Genomic DNA, 19,097 nt, shown 5'->3' on the forward strand with positions numbered 1-19,097 from the left:
CGAAGGCGGTTAGGTTGGCCTGACTGACCTACCATATGAGCCTCCACTAGTCGGCTAGGGAATATTCCCTTTATCGTCAAGCCAAGGGCGCTACCTTCGGACCCAAGCTAGGGGGCCGCTGGCCCTCTGGGGACCCCCTAGCCAGGGGGGACTCTGAAATAGGGGCCCCTGATAACTCCCTTATCCCACAACTCAATGCAATGTGCCTCGAGTTGCTACCAACTTAACTACTCCGTCTAACCCAAAGATTAGACCCACAACGGTCACCTTTTTGCCATCCGGTCATATAGACCTCATCTAACATATAAGCTAGGACTCAATCAATATCTAGACTCACATATAGCTTCTCCTCATAATAGGGGCCTTACAACTTTGAGCACTATGGATCATTGGTGGCACCTTATGAGGGTGAGACATTGAGCATATATAGCACCCCCCCTCAATGTCCACTCGCAGGTGAACTATCTCCTCGGCTCAATGCCGAGTCTTTGAAGATGAACTTGGAAGCAGATTCTTCGTAAGTGCTTTGGTGAAGATATCCGCTCCATTCTCCTCTGTTGGATAACTATCCCATCCTCTATCAAATCACGCACAGTGATATTGGATCTCTATATGTTTGGTGCGCGCATGAAACACTGGATTTTTGGCAATGGCGATGCAACTCTGATTGTCACATCTCAGCATAGTTGGTTCTTCATCCTGCACTCCCATATGTCATAGGATCCTTCTCAACCACACTGCTTCATATGCAGCAAAACAAGCTGCCTTAACTCTGCTTCGGTAGAAGACAATGCCATTGTTGGTTGTTTCTTACTAATCCAAGAGAAAATTCTTGAACCCAAAGAGAAACAATAACTAGAAATTGACTTCTTGGAATCACTCTTCTGCCCAATCTGAGTCATAGTTTCTCAAGTATGTGAACACCCGCATCCCAACTTTCCAATGACTTTCATGAGGTTTGTTTGAGAACCTGCTCAAAACACCAACGGCAAAATTGATATCTGGTTTGGCGTTACACAAGTAGATAAGACTGCCGACCAATCTCCTATACCTCCCGATGTCTATTAGTGCAGATGTATCCTCAACGGATAACTTTGCATTTATCTCCATAGGTGTACTATCTCCTTGCACTCGGTCATGCCAAATGCCTTTAAGATCTCCCATACATACTTTTTCTGAGAGATGAAGATCTTTCCTGGCTCTTGCCAGACTTCAATCTCCAAATAATAGTGTAGCAAGCCCAAGTTTGTCATTTCAAACTCAGAACTCAAAGCCTTTCGAGTTTGATTGATCATATCTTCATAGTCACTTGTAATAAGAAGGTCGTCCACATATAGGACAATCACTACAGACTTTTCACCATCCCTGCAAACATACAAGTTAGCATATAAGGCATATCTTTTGAAGTTTAAGCTTAAAAATAACTTATCTATCCACTGGTACCATGCTCTGGGGGCTTGTTTCAGCCCATACAATGCCTTCTTCAGCTTACACACTTTGTTCTCAGAACGGGGGGCCTTAAACCCTGGTGGTTGAGCCACGTACACCTCCTCCTTGAGGTCACTATTTAAGATTGCCGACTTAACATCCATTTGGTAAACTGACCACTGCTTGTGGGCGGCCACTGCAAGTATTGTGTGAATAGTGGTCATTCTGGCAGTTGGGCAAATGACTCTTGAAAATCAACCCCTTCAACCTGTGAAAATCCCTGGACAACCGGTCTGGATTTGTACTTTTCTAAGGTACCATCAACCTTGTACTTTACTTTCGAGATCCACTTGGTGCCAATAACCTTCTGCTTTGCTGCCCGATCCACTAGCTCCCAAGTGTCATTCTTCATTGTGCTGTCATACTCGGCTTGCATAGCTGCCTTCCATGCTGGATCTGCAAGTGCTTCTTCTAAGTTAGTCGGCTCCTTTACTTCTCTCATAATCTTAGCCATCAAGGCCATATTGACTATGTGAGTAGAAGCCCTCCTTTGCTCCTCTACTCTCTGAGACCTCCTTGGTCCGTCTGCCTTCTCCTCAATAGATGTAGGCATAGGATTATTGTGGTCACAGAGCTGCTTCACCCAATGCGGCAATGGCTTTTTCAGTGGTGTGATTTCAGGTTGGTGAACTTTTTCCTCATCATCTAAAGATGATGCTTTCTCCTCCTTAAGGATAGGGACAACTCTTGGGACAGGTTCATAGTGGACTACTTTTTCGCTTGATGATTAAGTGGAAGAACTTGTCTTTTCCTCTTCCACTATATGCGGTTGCTCCTTGAACACCACATCACGGCTCGCGATGATCTTCTTTGCCTCTTGGTCATATAATTTGTAAGTCTTCTGCTCATCACTATAACCCAAGAAGATATATTTTCTACTTTTTGGTTTTAACTTGTTTCTCTTTTCATTTGGAACATATGCATAGTATTCACATTCAAAAATTATGAAATGTGAGACAGATGGTTTCTTACCAGTGTAAGCCTCATGAGGTGTTTTTCCCTTGAGAGCCTTTGTGTAGCTCCAATTTAGAATGTAAACTGCAGTATTAATAGCTTCAACCCAAAAATGGTTAGGCAATGCCTTGCCCTTTAGCATGCATCTTGCTATCTCCACAATGGTGCGATTCCTGCATTCCACAACACCGTTCTGCTGAGATATGTGAGGTGTCATCAATTGACACTTGATTCCTTTGCTCTTGCAAAAGTCTTCAAACTCCTTTGAGTTGAACTCACCACCACCATCTGTTCTAAATTTCCTCACACTTTTCCCATGTTTCATTCTCAACAAGTTTAGCCATTCTTTAAACTTACTGAAAGCTTAAGCCTTATCACAAAGGAAGTACACCCATATCTTCCTATTGTAGTCATTGACAATCAACATAAAATAAGATACCCCCAAGGCCTGTATAGGCATCTTACCGCACAAGTCAGTATGCACCAACTCTAGAGAAGCTTGTGCTCTATTCTTGCTTTCCTGTGGAAATGTCTTTCTTTATTTCTTGCCCATCATACAAGGTAGGTGAGCAACCATATATTGCTTGAGCATCTCCTTCAACACTGCAAATCTGATGTGTCCAAACCTTTCATGCCAAAGCTTACTTGTGCCCACTTCAGCGGTGGCTGTAAGAGCACTTAGCTCATACTCTTTCTCCTTTGCCAACAACTTTGCCAGTATTGTTGAGAATTTCTGCATGTGTCTTCTTGAACCTCACTTCATGACTAAGATCAATTATGGCAGCAACTAATAACAGATTTCTCCTAATTTCGGGAATATACAACACATATGAAAGCTTTTTGACTTCACCATTTGCAACAACAAAAAAAATAGTACATGTGCCCATAGTAGGGCATTTTGCATCATTTCCAACCGTCACAATGATGGATTCTTGTAAAGGCTGCATAGAATTGTATAGATCTTTCTTGTTGGTCATGTGACGGAAGGCCCCACTATCTAACATCCATGAGTCAGTGGTAGATTCCTCTTTCGCCGAGGAGTACACTTCCTTAATGGTTAGCATGAATAACTTAAACTCTGCTTTAGCCGTATTGGTTGTCTCTTTCCCTTTACTTTAAGGGTATCATTCTTTTCATCTCTTGACACGACAATCTGCGATTGCATGTTTTTTTTTCTTGCATTAGAAGCACTCTCCTTGAAACTTCTTACCGCCCTTCTTATTTTTGTCACTATCATTTTTGGTGGAGGAACCACCTTTGCCTTTTGCATTGGCAGCGAATGCAACATCTCCATTGTTGCTTCCTTCTTGGGCTTTCAACCTCAACTCCTCTATCAATAATGCATAAAACTCCTCAAAAGTCAAAACTTGAGGTCTCACATGAGTATTAAGGGCAGTTACTAGTCCATTAAACTTTTGTGGACAAATCCGAAGACACCTTCTCGCTAGCTTCTCGCTAGTCTTTTGTATCCCGGCGCCAGCCATCTGGTCGCGCAGATTCTTAATCCGAGTGATGAATGCTTCAGCCGTCTCTCCAACAAACTTCTCCGCTGCTAGTTGATTCTTCAAGTTTTGAATCCTTGTTTGGTTTCGCGTTTCATACTGACTCCTCACTACATTCCAAGACTCTGATGCTTTGGTTGTATGCTGAATCAAAGTCAGAACATTGTCAGAACAACTTGTAACTAAGGCACACAATGCATGTGCATTCATTCGTTTCCAAGCTTATAGAAGATCTGCATTCAGAGGAATCATCACACTAGAATTTGATGGGTCGGAAGTAGGCTATGGTTCTGCGTTAGTCCCTAGCACAATTTCCAAAAGCTTATAAGAATCAAGGATAGTTGTAATTTTGAACTTTCACAAGGTGTAGTTTGCACCATCTAACTTGCCTTTGCTGAAGGTTGGTGGACAAATCCTTAGTGTTTGAATATTCGGTACAGCAGCACCACCTCCTGTACCTCTTCTTGATGTGCCAGAACCGCTTCTGGAAGACGACATCGTTCCTCTTTGCTATTGAAGCCTTTCCGTCTTACGCACTCTTCAATCCCTAGAGCCCCCTGGGCTCTGATATCATGTAAGAATTACAAGGCTCAACGAACAGAATCTGAGAAAGAGATAGAGAGTACACAACAGATAAGAGGAGAATAATTTTTTTTAAAAAGCTCAAAACAACTGATACAAAGATGGATCTATCCACCCATGCACTTCCACTGTGAAGCTTAGATGGTGATCTAGATAGAAGATAGGTGAAGAGCTTAAGGTTAGTTGGAACAACTTTGATTGGGTGAAAGATAGATGATAGATGGCTGTGAAGGGGTTTAGCTTTTATACCCCGCGAAGGCGGTTAGGTTGGCCTGACCAACCTACCATATGAGCCTCCACTAGTCGGCTAGAGATTCCCTTTACCGTCGGGCTAGGGACGCTGCCCCCAGACCCCCGCCAAGGGGGCTGCTTCCACGGCCCCCGGACCCCAAAATAGGGGCCCCTAATAATTCCCTTACCCCGCAACTCAATGCAATGTGCCTCGAGTTGCTAACAACTTAGCTACTCTGTCTAACCCAAAGATTAGACCCATAACGGTCACCTTTTTGCCATCCGGTCACATAGACCTCATCTAACATACAAGTCATGACTCAACCAATATCTGGGCTCACATATGGCTTCTCCTCATAATGGGGGACCTTACAACTTTGAGCACCATGGATCATTGGTGGTACCTTATGAGGGTGGGGCATTGAGCATATCTAACATTACCTTGCATTTACTATCAGACCAGACTGCCCAGCATCCTGGAAGTCTCCATTAGTTGTTGCCTTACACTTTGGGCCTGTTTTTCATTGCTGATGGTCTTTATGGAGCTGTTGCACCTGTGTTTGCTGTTAGGACAGGCTGTGCTGCTGGTCGCTTTGCCTACTAGAGGTTATCTGGCTGCTGATGTCATTAGACATCCCATCAGCATCTGTGTTTTGCAGCTGGACAGCTGCCTACACTACTGTTGGTTCACTAAGTCATTGTCAGACATATTCAAACTGCTGCTGCTGCATTTAGGGATCTAGTCAGACCATGATACACATTCAAAGCCGACATTGGTGTCTTTTGACTCCCTCAGCTCACCTCGTCCCTAGTCCTCACCTCATCAACACATAGAGGTTTGAGGCCATTGTATCATATTTAGCATACAATTAGATTTATTATTTGTATATCACTTTGAGTTATCTTCATCTCGAGTTCTATTGTTTGCTCTATGTTCATTTGTACACTTTGAGTTCTCTATCTTTGTTCAAACATTTCTTTGCGCCATGAATCTAATGTGTTATAATAGTTGTGTCCCCCAAACCTCATATGATATTAGTCACATTAACTTACATGACACTTCCTCTCCCATAAGAACAATTCTTCTCCTCTACAATATAACTTGGAACTCTAAATTCGAAAGCCTTTTGAATAGTGCTTACACTCTGCAAATGTTGAACTCTCCTTTAAAGTATCCTTCCAGTTCACCAAACACTCTTGGTAAACACTATCTTTGTTCATCTACTACGAATATGTGAAATCCTTTCAAGCTCACATGGAAGCAATTCTTTAATCAAATAGCTCCACTATTTCATCCCTTGAGAGGAGATTATCACCTTCACCGAGCATTTTCTTTGGATTACTTTACATGAAAATTTGTATGTATCTTACTTGTGGTAGAAAATTGGAGCTTGTAAGCCTGCCTTGCATTTGCATGTTTTGCATATAGGCATAAGTTGCTTTTGGCTGCAATGGCTCTTCTTTGGGAGCTTCTTGCTATCTGGAAGCTCTAAAAGATATCTTCTTTTTGCCCTTGCTATCTTTTGTTTTTCCAAGAAAAGGAATTTCTATTAATAACACCTAAATAACCCGAGGTAATATACAAGTACAAGGAACTCTGTGAAGAGTAACTAAGTACATCACAAATAAAATGGTTGTGTGAACAACCAATCCGGTGGACTGTAATGCCAAACCATATGAGGGATTGTGAAAGAAAGTGCCTGAATCCCATATTTGCAAAAAGCCTCTCTTCTCTTTCTCATCCTCTCCGAGCTACCTGGCATCCTCTCTCATCTTCCGCAGAGAGTGTGAATAATCTCTATCTAGATCCTTGATAGGGTTGCTGCTGTGGATATATCCAGAAGGTTAATAGTGTGGTTGCATCTCGCAGTCCAATATACCAGGCTATGATAGTGGCAATCAACTCCCATCTATGGCAATGTTCTTGGGTCCACTGCACTTGTGAGTAATCCGGAGTGGGAATCCCGCCTAGATGTTGTCCAATGATGAGAAAAGAGTAGCTTCCCTGAACATCCTTATAGCTGCATGCTAGGTCTCTATTTGTGACCCATGCTACAGCCCCCTAGGTAACCACCATGGTCTCTACTGTGCTGTGAAATACCATCCTGAGGGTCTTGTTCAAACCTCATGGGCTCTAGGGCAATCCCATATGCCATGTCTCTGTGTCTTCATTGGATCATTGCATCTTGTGCATGCTACTGGGTCCCTACAGTATCCAAGCCACATGCCTATTGCTAAGCTCTTGTGAGCTACACGCCATAGGAAGAGAGAGATCTTCTTAGACATGAAGCTATCACGTAGCTTGCTCCAAAAGTGACCTAGGAACTCCTTTGCGATTCCCTCTTTGTGCCAATGGGGGGAGACTGTTGGCTGTGCTTTGATCCTGCCCATCTATATTCTCCTTCTCAACCTGGTAGTGTAGCCAAAGAAGGGCACATTGCAAGGTCTATCAACAGATCCCTCCACACCCACTCTCTTGGATCCCATGGTAATCTTTGTAGAGATTTCCTCCGGTAAGCCCAATATCTCCATCCGTCAACGAGACATGTGGCTGGGTCCGCAACCAAATGAAGTTCCTGATAAGGCGCTTCACTTGGCCAATGCATGACCTGGAGAATGCCCAAGAGGAAGTGGTGTACCACATCGTTGCAAGGACTTGGTTGGCAACCACTACTCTCCCTACTAGTGGCAGTCTCATTGAACTCCAATAAAGAAACTTCTGTCTTATGCTCAAGAGAAGAGGTGCTAGTTGTTGCTTTGAGATAATGTCAACCCCAACATGGCATCCAAGATATCTTACTACGGTCCCACGGGGAACCCATGTGAAATCCTCATTTGGTCGCTACTCTAGCTATCTAGTGTCACATACCCAAAATCCGTAGGACTTGTGCGAATTATTTAAGGCGCCTGCTGCTCTACGAAATATCTCCATAGCCCATCTAGATAGATTGTTGTATCATTTGCAAACTCCACATCCAAAATTATTTAAGGCGCCTGCTGCTCTACGAAATATCTCCATAGCCCATCTAGATAGATTGTTGTATCATCTGCAAACTCCACATCCAAAATTTCCTCAAACTCAAGGATGGGGAACCTGGTGCCTTTGATACCTGTTGTTGCAGTGCGTAGGGTTGAAGGTCACCACAGGGGTTTGGCAAGAAAACTGGACAAGATAGATGGAGATGCGTCTTTAAGAGATAAGTAGGATTCGAGTGAATGTTTATAGGTTCAAGAGGAACTTCACAACCTTCAGTTCACCATATACTTTGGCTTATCTTGGAAAGACAGATTATACATAAGACAGCTGAATAAATGGGTTAAGACAATGAAAGAGCTTGAAACTTATGATCACAAAGATGGAAGATTTGTAAACAGGAGTTCAACTTCAATTGATACAAGAAGAGTCTTGCCCTTCCTTGCCTATGAATATAGCTGCCTATTTCAGCCTAGGCATGAAGAAGATCTTCAAGACACTTTCTCTTTTCAACTGATTAGTACAATGAAGATAGAGGTTCGAGATGAAGTCTGCCTATATCAGCCTTTGAATGATTCAAGGTTATGGAACCAGCATCACTGTTGCTAGTTTTTCATGAAAAGATCATGAGATTCATGACTTAGATCAACGTAACACGAATTAAGCAGTTGCATAAAAGCTTCAGCCTATGGAATGATTGTTATGGAGAGCTAAGATTAATTCCAAAGCATGGCAGGAAATTACTAAAAGACTTCTTTGAAACCTCCCTTGAATGAAGAGGAAGCAAGATACTATGTAGAGGGAATTACAAGTCTAGTTTGTACTTGCAATGATTGTAGATAAAGAAGAATCTGTGTTTACAGGTTTCAGCCCTGAAATACCCTGTTTTAGGCTGAAAAGAAGAGACCAAAAGTATCACATAACAGTGCCAAAAGATGTCCTTGAAACTTTTTACAAAGAGTATAGCTTGTAGTCACTCATAAGAACCAAGAACAACCCATGTTTTACCAAGATTAAAGAAGTGGATCACAAATAAAGCTTCAACCCATGAATACCCTATTTTGGGCTGCAAAGGATGATCCAAGATGACACAAATAATCTCCCAAAGAGTACTTTCAATGCCTTTTCAAGACAAGACTGATTAGATGCAACAATTATAAGTGAAAGTAGAGCATGTTTTCTTCATAAACCATGAGAATAGAATGGAGCATCAATGACACATGATTTAGCCCAAAACGAGTGTTGGGCTGCATATGACAGTCCAAAATCAGAGCTTTATGTCTCCCAAAGATCTCTTCTTGATAGAGAAGAGAGTCTACATCAAGAGGTAGGTACATAAGACATTGCCCTTCTCTTCTTCTTCACAAATACATGTACCACTTGAACCGTGCAAGAGGTGCTTTGTAAAACAGAGATTCAGTCAATAAAAGAGCAAGCTTGGGCCTTTAAGTACAGCCCACAAGCCTTGATAATATAGATCAAGAAGTGGAACAAGAGGCTCACTTGATAGGAGAGAGTTGCTACTTCATAGACACAAACAATGTTCAAAGCTTCCTTCTTTCTTCTTCCATGAGCATGAATTCCCCATGAATGGGCTGCTGCTCTCCTCTTTATACACATTTTTCCTCTTTCTCACAGCCAAGAGTGGCCTTCTATTTTAGTCCATGCACGGAAAGAGAGGTACTTACATGTCAAGTAGAGTTTTCTTATGTTGCTTGTGGTTGCATGGCTTAACCCCCTTTGTGTGGTAGCTTGGACTCCTCTCTCCCTCCTCCATCCATGCGCCTTGACTTGTCTTTAAACTGTCCGAAAATCACGGCGGAAAAAGCAGGCTGATCCTCCTCTACCTCAAGCTTAATACACAAAGGTTTTAAAGTCTCATAAGTCATATCAAGTCATTTATACAATGTCATGTGTGCACTAGGTTGACCATATACACTTTGGAGAATTATAAGAAGCTTAAGAGAGTGGTTTTTTCATTCAAGCATAGTGACAAAGAAGCTTACAAGGCAGAATCAAAGGGCTATGCTGAATCTATCTCCTCGTGCCCCACCCATCATAACCTGATTATGAGCTAAGTAAAGAGCCGCTATTCTCTTGACCCACTACTCTGGGAATCTCATCATCAACATTGTACCCTCTAAGAACTCCCAATCGGCGTGGTCATATGTCTTCTCAAAGTCGAGAAGTAGCACGATAAGGAACTGATGGCTAGATTGAGCCAAAGCTGTGCACTCCCAAAAGTGAAGATGTTGTCCAGAATGCTGCGCTCTTCTCAAAGTCGAGAAGTAGCACGATAAGTTCTTGATGCCTAGATTGAGCCAAAGCTGTAGACTCCCAAAAAGTGAAGATATTGTTCAGGATGTTGCGCTCTTTGACAAAACCTGTCTGCATGGGGTGGATGATATTTGACATCAATGGGGCTAGTCTGAGATAGTTCGCCATTGCAAGGATCTTATAGGTAGTTCCAAGCAAAGTAATTGGTCTCCACTGTGATCTCCAATCTCTCTCCACTTCCTTTGGGAATGAGGTGTATCAATCCCTCAGGAAGTCTCTCCGGCATGACCCTTGATGCCATGATCTCGTGGAAAGCTGAGATGAGGCCTACACTAATGAGATTCCAATAGCTTAAAAAAAGGATTTACCCAGTCTGAACACTTGTTTGAGGATAGTGCCAGAAGCACCTTCTGCACCTCCTCATCTGTAAAAAGGGCCATCAAGTATCTACTCATCTTGTTTGTGATCACCTTTTTTGTGCTCTGCCATACTGTTTCTCTTTCCCTCTCATAACGTGGGGGCCTAGTAATGGATCCAAGTAAAGTTGTGTAGTACTATGTAGCCACCTGTCTCACCTCCAGGGGGCCCTCTACAATGGATCCATCTACTCTCCTAAGTCTTCTAACACCTTGTCTAGAGTGTCTTGACCCTATGGTGCGGAAAAAATCTATGTTGACTCTGTCACTAGACCGAGTCTAGAAAGAAACTCTTGCATGAAACTTGTACTTTGATCCGGCTTTCTTCATAGCATCAATCTTTGCTCTCACAATGTGCATCCTCTCAGCTGTCCATCTACATCCTGGCCGTCTCTCCTCTCCCCTCTGTAAGGTAGCCAATGATGCTCTAGTGGATCTCTCCTCCTCTAAAAGGCCCTCTCTCCTCCTTTTGGTCTCCTCCTTGAAGAAGGACCTAATCTTGTGTAAGCTCTCATCCAAGTTCTGTTAGAGATCAGTGATCATAGCCTGCACAGTCGGACCAGCAGCTGCACAGTCGGACTGCCACGTGGCAGTCCGACTGTCTGCAGCCCAGTCGGCTGCATTTAATGCAGCCGACTTATTCCAGGCTGCGCCCTATTTTCTGGCGCCCCAGTTCCTGGCAGTTTTCGACTATTTATAGTCGACATTTCCAGCAGTCTGGACTCTCTTCTCTGTCGCAGATTACAGACCGGTGCCGCGCAGTTTTCTGTCTCTGTTCACAGATTTCAGACAGCAGACAGTGCAGACTGCAGCAGACTTCGAGGTGGACAGCAGGTCGCATCGTCGAGGTGGAGACACGCAGTCCAGCGCACTGCGCCCGTGTATATCTTTGTATTCAGCATTCTTTATACAGCAGATCTTCATTGTCCACTGTCTCTTTCTCTCCCTTCTCTCTCTGCGTTCTCTCTCTCTCAGTCCTACGCTTCCGCACCATTGCACTCTGACATGGTATCAAAGCAGTGTTTCAGGGCTGACTGAGCGCAGAATCAACCTGAAGAGAAGTTTCCATCACGACACAAATTTGCGTTTTTTGTGTTTAAGGGCAGACAGGAGGGCTGCGCCTTGGAACAAGGCTGAAACGAGTGTGGGCGCACAGGAAAGGAGTACAGGTGGTGGATTTGCTGCTGTTTACTGCTGTTTGACGTGGAGGAAGTTTGAGTTTTCAACCTAAAAGTGCAGGTTTTGCTTTTTCATCGCCTCCGGCGGGTGAAGAAGCTTCGGGACGCGGAAGAGCCTTAGCAGGCTGAGTTTACCCAGTCAGAGGGGGCTGCTTTTGCGTTTGAGAAGGCATTGCAGGTGAAGATGTCTACAGAGATGAACTTGGAGTTCCAGGCGATTATGGACCGGAAGGTGCCTGTCTTACCGGCTCTTCCTACAGATCAAAAGCTCGACGGCGACAACTACCGCATTTGGCGCGTTATGATGTTGGCTATCCTTGAGTCCTATGATTTGGCGGAGTTGGTTCAGGAGGATATTGACCGGCCTTCGGTAAGAGATGAGTCCAAACTCTCTTCCGATGCTCGTGCGGAGTTGGCCAGGGCCCAGTCTCATTGGGACAATTTGAATGCCAGGATTCGATCCTTTCTCTTTCTATCATGCACTACAGCTGTGATCGCTCACATCGAGCACTTGACGGTGGCTCGTGAGATATGGCTGGAGCTTGATCAAATGTACAATCGGATGACCCTGATGAAGAGGGTTTCTTTGGAGGTACAGATGCGGACCTTGTCCGTCAATAAGTCTTCTTCGCTAAGGGAACACATTAACAAGCTAAGGTAGCTTCAGATGCAGGTTCAGAATGCGGGGAAGCCGATTTCCTCCGTAGACATGGCGATCACACTACTGTCCCAGTTGCCGCCACGATTCGGTACATTTTACTCTGCCCTCATTGCTTCGGGGCGAGAGTCTACTCTTCGGTGGGAAGAGTTGGTTCCTATGGTCTTGGACCAAGAGGAACAGTTAAAGGGACAGAATGCTTCCAAGTCGGAGGCGTTGACAGGTCAAGCTTCTCAGAAGAAGGGGAAGGACCAAAAGAAGAAGAAGGGGGATAACAAGTCCAAGAAGGACAAGGAGAAGGACAAGGACAAAGACTCCACATGTCATATTTGTGGAAAGACTGGCCATTGGAAGAAGGATTGCCCTGACAAAGACACGAAGGACACCAAGAAGAAGGATACCAAGGATTCTGGAGCGGTGGCTGCACCCTCATCAGCTGCATTTCTACATCTAGTTGTCATTGAGGACGCTTCACCGAATGCTTCTGATGCTGCGATGACGGCTCCCCAAGCTCGAGAGTGGATTGTTGATAGTGGTGCCTCACGGCACATGACTCCTTCATCAGATGGTGTTGCCCAGCTGCGACCTTCGCGTGGGCAGGTTCTCATTGGAGACAGCTCTTCAGTTTCTGTTGCAGGTCGGGGTAAGATGCAGCTTATTCCGGATGGACGAGGTGGCACCCATACCTCAGAGGTTTTGCATGTACCAGGATTAGGGTACCATCTCCTTTCAGTTCATAAGATTTGCTCCCTTGGTCTTTTGGTGGAGTTTGACAGTTCTACTGTGCGAGTCCTTGATCGTGGATCGAGGAAGGTTCTCTCATCTGGATATGAGGAGAACGGCATTTACAAACTGAAGTCTTCCACTGCCCTCTCTACTCTTCTTCTTACCTCACAATCACAGTCTGAGTTATGGCATGCTCGGTTTGGTCACCTGAACTATGACTATCTTCGGAGGGCGTCACGTGGACAGCTTGTTCAAGGGTTGCCGGATATAGTGGTGAGCCAGCAGCCATGTGTCTCCTGCATACGGGAGAAGCAGCATAGAGATGCCATTCCCCACACCGCTTCGCGGCGGTCTACTTCACCGATGGAGCTAGTATCTACGGATCTATGTGGCCCTATGAGGAATGAGTCCCTGCGTGGGAGCTCGTACTTCATGCTGATTGTGGATGACTACAGCAGGATGACATGGGCCTATTTTTTGGCACTAAAGTCAGAAGCTTTCTCGCACTTCAAGGATTGGCTTCTCTTTGAGGAGAACCGATCAGGCCGGAAGTTGAAGACCTTGCGATCCGACAAGGGAGGTGAATTTGTGTCTAATGAATTTGCTTGGTCTTGTGCAGATAGAGGAGTTCACCAGGAGTTTGCCAATACCAATACTCCTCAAGAAAATGGTATTCTAGAACGGAAGAACCGCAGTGTGATCGAGATGGCGCGCACCATGATGGAGCACCGACAGACCCCTCAGGTTCTGTGGGCCGAGGCTGTGGCTACTGCAGTCCACATTCTTAATCGATCCCCTACTTCGGCCGTGGAAGGGATGACTCCATTTGAGGCTTATTTTGGGACGAAGCCAGATGTTTCTTACTTTCGAGTCTTTGGGTGTGATGCCTATGTTCATATTCCCAAGGCTCACCGTGATAAATTTGAAGCGGCTTCCCGAAAACAGGTATTTGTTGGCTACAGCTCCCAGTCCCAAGGCTACCGACTGTATGATCCCGTCAAGCGGGATGTGTACACTAGCCGTGATGTGCGGTTTGTGGAGGTTCCGGCTTCTTCAACGGGTGAGGAGCATCCCGTTCTTGGAGATCCAGGGGAGAGTTGGGCTCCTTCTACAGTTCCACTGGAGCCCGTGCCTTTTGATTATGATTCTGTTTCTGACACAGAGTCTATTGTTCCACCGGACACCTCTGAGGAGTTACCACCAGTGGATATTCCAGAGTCTTCTGCTGATGGAGAACGACGAGGGGAGGTTCGGCCTCCTCCTCGCTGGGCCCGTGACACACTCCGTGATTCAGGGATCGAGGGGGTTCCTGAGGAGTGAGGACCGCAGGATGGTCCGCGGCGGTCACGGAGGCACCAGGCGCATTCTTCGGAGCTTGTTTGCTCCAACTATTGTTTGATGTCTCGTGTTATGCAGGACCGAGAGCCCACCTCCGTAAAGGAGGCTTTACAGTCCGCCCCATGGAAGAAAGCTATGGAATCTGAGTTGGAGGCTATTGAGAGGAATGGCACTTGGTCACTTGTGCCACGCCCCCTGAAGAAGAAGGTGATTGGAGTCAAGTGGGTCTTCAAGACCAAATATCTCAGTGATGGTACTTTGGATAAGCACAAGGCTCGCCTTGTTGCTAAGGGTTTTGCCCAGCGCCCAGGGATTGACTGTCATGACACCTTTGCCCCCACAGCTTGTATGGCAACCATTAGAGCTGTTCTTGCTTTGGCTGGCCATAGGAGATGGCCTGTTTATCAGTTGGATGTGAAGTCGGCCTTCCTGAATGGTGATTTGAAGGAGGAGATCTACGTTGAGCAGCCTCCTGGCTTTGGTTCTTCAGATGGGAAAGTCTACAGGTTGAAGAAGGCCCTGTATGGCCTCAAGCAGGCCCCGCGAGCTTGGAACGAGAAGATTGATTCGTTCCTCCAGTCTCAGTTGGGATATCGGCGGTCCAAGGCCGATCCGCAGCTGTACGTTCACACTTCCGAGGATGGTTGTGTGCTGTTTGTATTATATGTTGATGATTTGATTGTCACAGGTGATGATGCACAGCAGGTCCAGGAGACAAAGTCAGCTTTGCATCGGACGTTCGAGATGACGGATTTGGGGCTACTCCATTTCTTTTTAGGCCATGAGATTTATCAGTCTCAAAGGGGGATCTTTCTCTCCCAACAGAGATATGTACAGGAGCTCTTGGTGTCTTTTGAGATGGAAGATTGTCGGGCCCTCTCTACTCCTATGGATCCGAACTGGAAGGCCACTTCCCATTCAGCTTCTCCTTTGGCGGATTCGTCCCGCTATCGACAGTTGATAGGGTCCTTGATTTGGCTTCTCAACACCAGGGTTGATCTATGTTTTGCTGTTGGGCTCTTGGCAGGGTTCATGAGTGAACCTAAGACAGTGCATTGGCAGGCTGCTCAGAGGATACTTCGGTATCTGAGGGGGACGTCTGATTTGGGGATTCATTACCCCGCAGGGACAGATGGGTCAGATCTTGTACTTGCAGGTTGGAGCGACTCGGATTGGGCCGGTGACGTGGACCACAGGCGGTCTACTACAGGTTACTGCTTTACTTTGGGTGCAGGTGTTATTTCATGGAGTAGCAAGAAGCAGCCCACGGTAGCCCTTTCGTCTACTGAGACGGAGTATCGGGCCGCGTCTTCCACCACATGCGAGGTTGTGTGGCTTCGAAGATTGTTGGAGGAGCTTGGGTGCCCCCAGCCTCGTCCTACATTGCTGCGATCTGACAATGAGAGTTGCATTGCCTTGGCAAGGAACCCTGTTTTTCATGCCCGGACGAAGCACATTGAGATTCAGTACCACTTCATCCGAGAAAAGCTTCTGGATGAGACCATCACTGTGGAGTATTGCAAGACGGAGGACAATCTTGCGGATTTGTTTACGAAGGCGCTTCCTCAGGCTCTACTTCGGCAACATTCCAGATCTCTCAGGCTTCTGCCCTGTCCAGGCTCTGAGAGGGGGTGTTAGAGATCAGTGATCATAGCCTGCACAGTTGGACCAGCAGCTGCATAGTCGAACTGTGCAGTCCGACTGTCTGCAGCCCAGTCGGCTGCATTTAATGCAGCCGACTTATTCCAGGCTGCGCCCTATTTTCTGGCGCCCCAGTTCGTGGCAGTTTTCGACTATTTATAGTCGACATTTCCAGCAGTCTGGACTCTCTTCTCTGTCGCAGATTACAGACCGGTGCCGCGCAGTTTTCTGTCTCTGTTCACAAATTTCAGACAGCAGACAATGCAGACTGCAGCAGACTTCGAGGTGGACAGCAGGTCGCATCGTCGAGGTGGAGACACGCAGTCCAGCGCACTGCGCCCGTGTATATCTTTGTATTCAGCATTCTTTATACAGCAGATCTTCATTGTCCACTGTCTCTTTCTCTCCCTTCTCTCTCTGCGTTCTCTCTCTCTCAGTCCTATGTTTCCGCACCGCTGCACTCTGACAAGTTCCTAGCTGCTCGTCCAAGTGAGAAGGGTCTAGATCTCCATATGTGTGACTTTTCCTTTGATTTGGGGCAACATTTGGTCGAAGGGTCCAGTTTGTATAAGTTTTGGGTGAAAATCAAGGGGAAAATTGCCAGGAAGACTTATTGATCAATTGAGACAACAAGAGGGCTTTTGGATTGCAGAGGAGATTAAGAAATCTTAGTTGCACTCTATCCAATAGTAATAGAAGTTAAAGAAATTCTGCATTGGGTGCCAATTTTGGGGCCAACAAGGTGTCCAATGTCCAACAATATTATGGTAAAGTGCGGATTTCAATTTATGTATATTTGATAGTTGCTTTAATCAAGTTTTTGATCAGGTTTTACCACCCTCTGCAAGAAGTAAGGCTGGTTTCATGGTTCCATTGTTGGAATACCATCCAATCTCTTGATTTAATGGGTCTGAGGCACTTGATTGTAAACCAAAAGCTTTATACTAGTGCTGAATTTGTGCTCAGCTGATTAATTACAGCTAGATGACTTAGTACAGTGAGATGGAATCAAGTAGTGATGATGCCTCTTAGTATGGACATTCACATGGGGAAGAAGGAAATGCAATGGCTGATCTTGGAGAAGGCTCACATGATAGACAGCAAGCTGAAAATGTTGTTGTTGGTCAATATGCATGGCCTTCAAGACAAAATGATGTTGATGACCAGCAAGGAGAAGAGGAATTTGATAACCAATTTAAAAATCGAATGAGGACAGCAACATATCTCTTTACTGAATTGGCGAAGGATCCTCAATTCACTCGATTTTTGAATGTTCTAATGAAGGACATCAAGGGCAAGAAGAAGTCATTTTCTACACCTTCAAGATAGCATGATGCACTGAAGAAAATGCCAAAGCCTTCTCAAGAAGCTCCCAATGATGCTAATGAAGCAAAATAGTTGGTACTTATGAGGCAATGTATACAGATGCAAGGCCATTATGGAAGTGCCAATCCAATGGATTTTGGACAGCCAAGCATGCATACAATGATGGGACAGCCAAAATACTTTGGTGGTAGCACTATTTTTCATGCAATGGTTGGTCAGGGATTGCATATGGGAATATATGCCACTCTTATGGTATGCAGCAACCTATGCATGGTTTGCAAGGCTCAATGTGTTTGGGAATGGCTAGTAATATGCATAACCCTATGTATAGCAACATTGGTTTGATGCCCAAGGCACAAAGTAGCATGTTTGGTAATGCATCCACACCCCTTCAATGGTGCACAAGATAGGTTGAAAGCTTTGACTTTCGTTCAATAGTTTGATGCAGCCTATTCAAGGGAAAACTTTACCAAATCCTCTAAGATTCGGAACGCAACCACTTTTTTGAAGGGGAATGCTTTGCAGCAATGGTTCATGCTTTAATGCAAGGAAGAGTATTGTCAACATGGGTACAATTCAAGCACATGTTTGCATCAAATTGGATGGCAAGTACTTTTGAGGTGGACATCATGATAGCTTGGAATAAGTTTAATGCAAAGAAATGGAGTTGGGCCCATAGGTTAATTTGTTCTTATTGCTGTTGGTGATCAATTGCCTATGTCTCCATGCCAAAGACGGCTTTGTTTTGGTTTGCCGCCTGTTGCCTTTCCATTTTCAAAATCATTTCAGTTCCGATTGATGGTTATAACATCAGAGTACAAGGTGGAAGGAAATATTCATATGGTACACATGATAAATAACATACATAGATATTATGTGGAATATACAATCATATGAAGATTTCTCTTACTAATTGGATGTAGCTTGCATGATGTTTTGCTTACCTCAAATGATTGCTGGTTTAGAGTGAACCTGATCTGATGCCATGTTGGAAATCGGGAGAGGTGAGTCACTAGAGGAAATGTGAGAGTCAAAGAGGGGAAATCTCAAGGTGTGTCTCTTGATAAAGGGAAAAACAAGATTATATACAAGGTACAGAAAATATTCATAAGTTACATCGATGATAACTAACATACATAGATGTATAACTCATGTAAAGAGCTAAAATGTTGTTTTGAATATACCATCAAATTAACATTTCTCTTACTAGTTGGATCTAGCTTGAAAAACTGCACTGGCGTGCTGTTGCTGTTGCAGCATGCTTGATGTTTTGTCTATCTCAAATGATTGCTGGTCATGGATATTTGGAGCAGTCGTGTTACTGCATGCAACCTCAATGTCATCAAATCTACAAGTGATCAAAAAGAAAATTTAGGCTCTTTTTTCAAAGTATTTACAGTTGGCAGTATCTTTGCAACCCTACTGATTCCATTACATATGGTTAAATGGATCCCACAAAATCAGTTGTACATGACAAATGATGAATTTAATGATGCAAATTGATCAGAAACTGAAGCTAGATAAGGGTACTAACTCTAAACCAATCTACAGATAAAGGGCGCATGGTTTATATATGTACATCAATGTGCCTGATTAAACTATCCAAGGCTATTTGTTCTCCACATTATTCCTGCACATATAATTGTTTTAATATCCACAGTCTGGGTCATATTGTGCTAATGCTTAGTGATTTCTTCCTTTACATCTATAATAAATAGTAGGGCTTTGTAACTTTTATTAGGTGCACAGTGTGGAATTTTGAATTCACTCATTTTGGTAGGTAAAGTAACCTGAAGTGACATATAC

At 44.6% G+C, this 19,097-nt stretch overlaps 1 protein-coding gene across 2 annotated transcripts in view; it reads left to right on the forward strand.

Moving 5' to 3' along the window:
• The window catches only part of LOC148040034 (UDP-Glycosyltransferase superfamily protein), a 77,190-nt gene that overhangs the window by 48,118 nt on the left and 9,975 nt on the right, over positions 1–19,097 (forward strand). The gene's annotated exons all lie outside the window — the stretch shown is intronic.

The sequence above is a fragment of the Lygodium microphyllum genome, chromosome 2 (genome assembly GCF_053477565.2).
Source record: "Lygodium microphyllum isolate KBCC chromosome 2, Lygodium_microphyllum_v1.1.10, whole genome shotgun sequence".
In the NCBI taxonomy this organism is placed as follows: domain Eukaryota; kingdom Viridiplantae; phylum Streptophyta; class Polypodiopsida; order Schizaeales; family Lygodiaceae; genus Lygodium; species Lygodium microphyllum.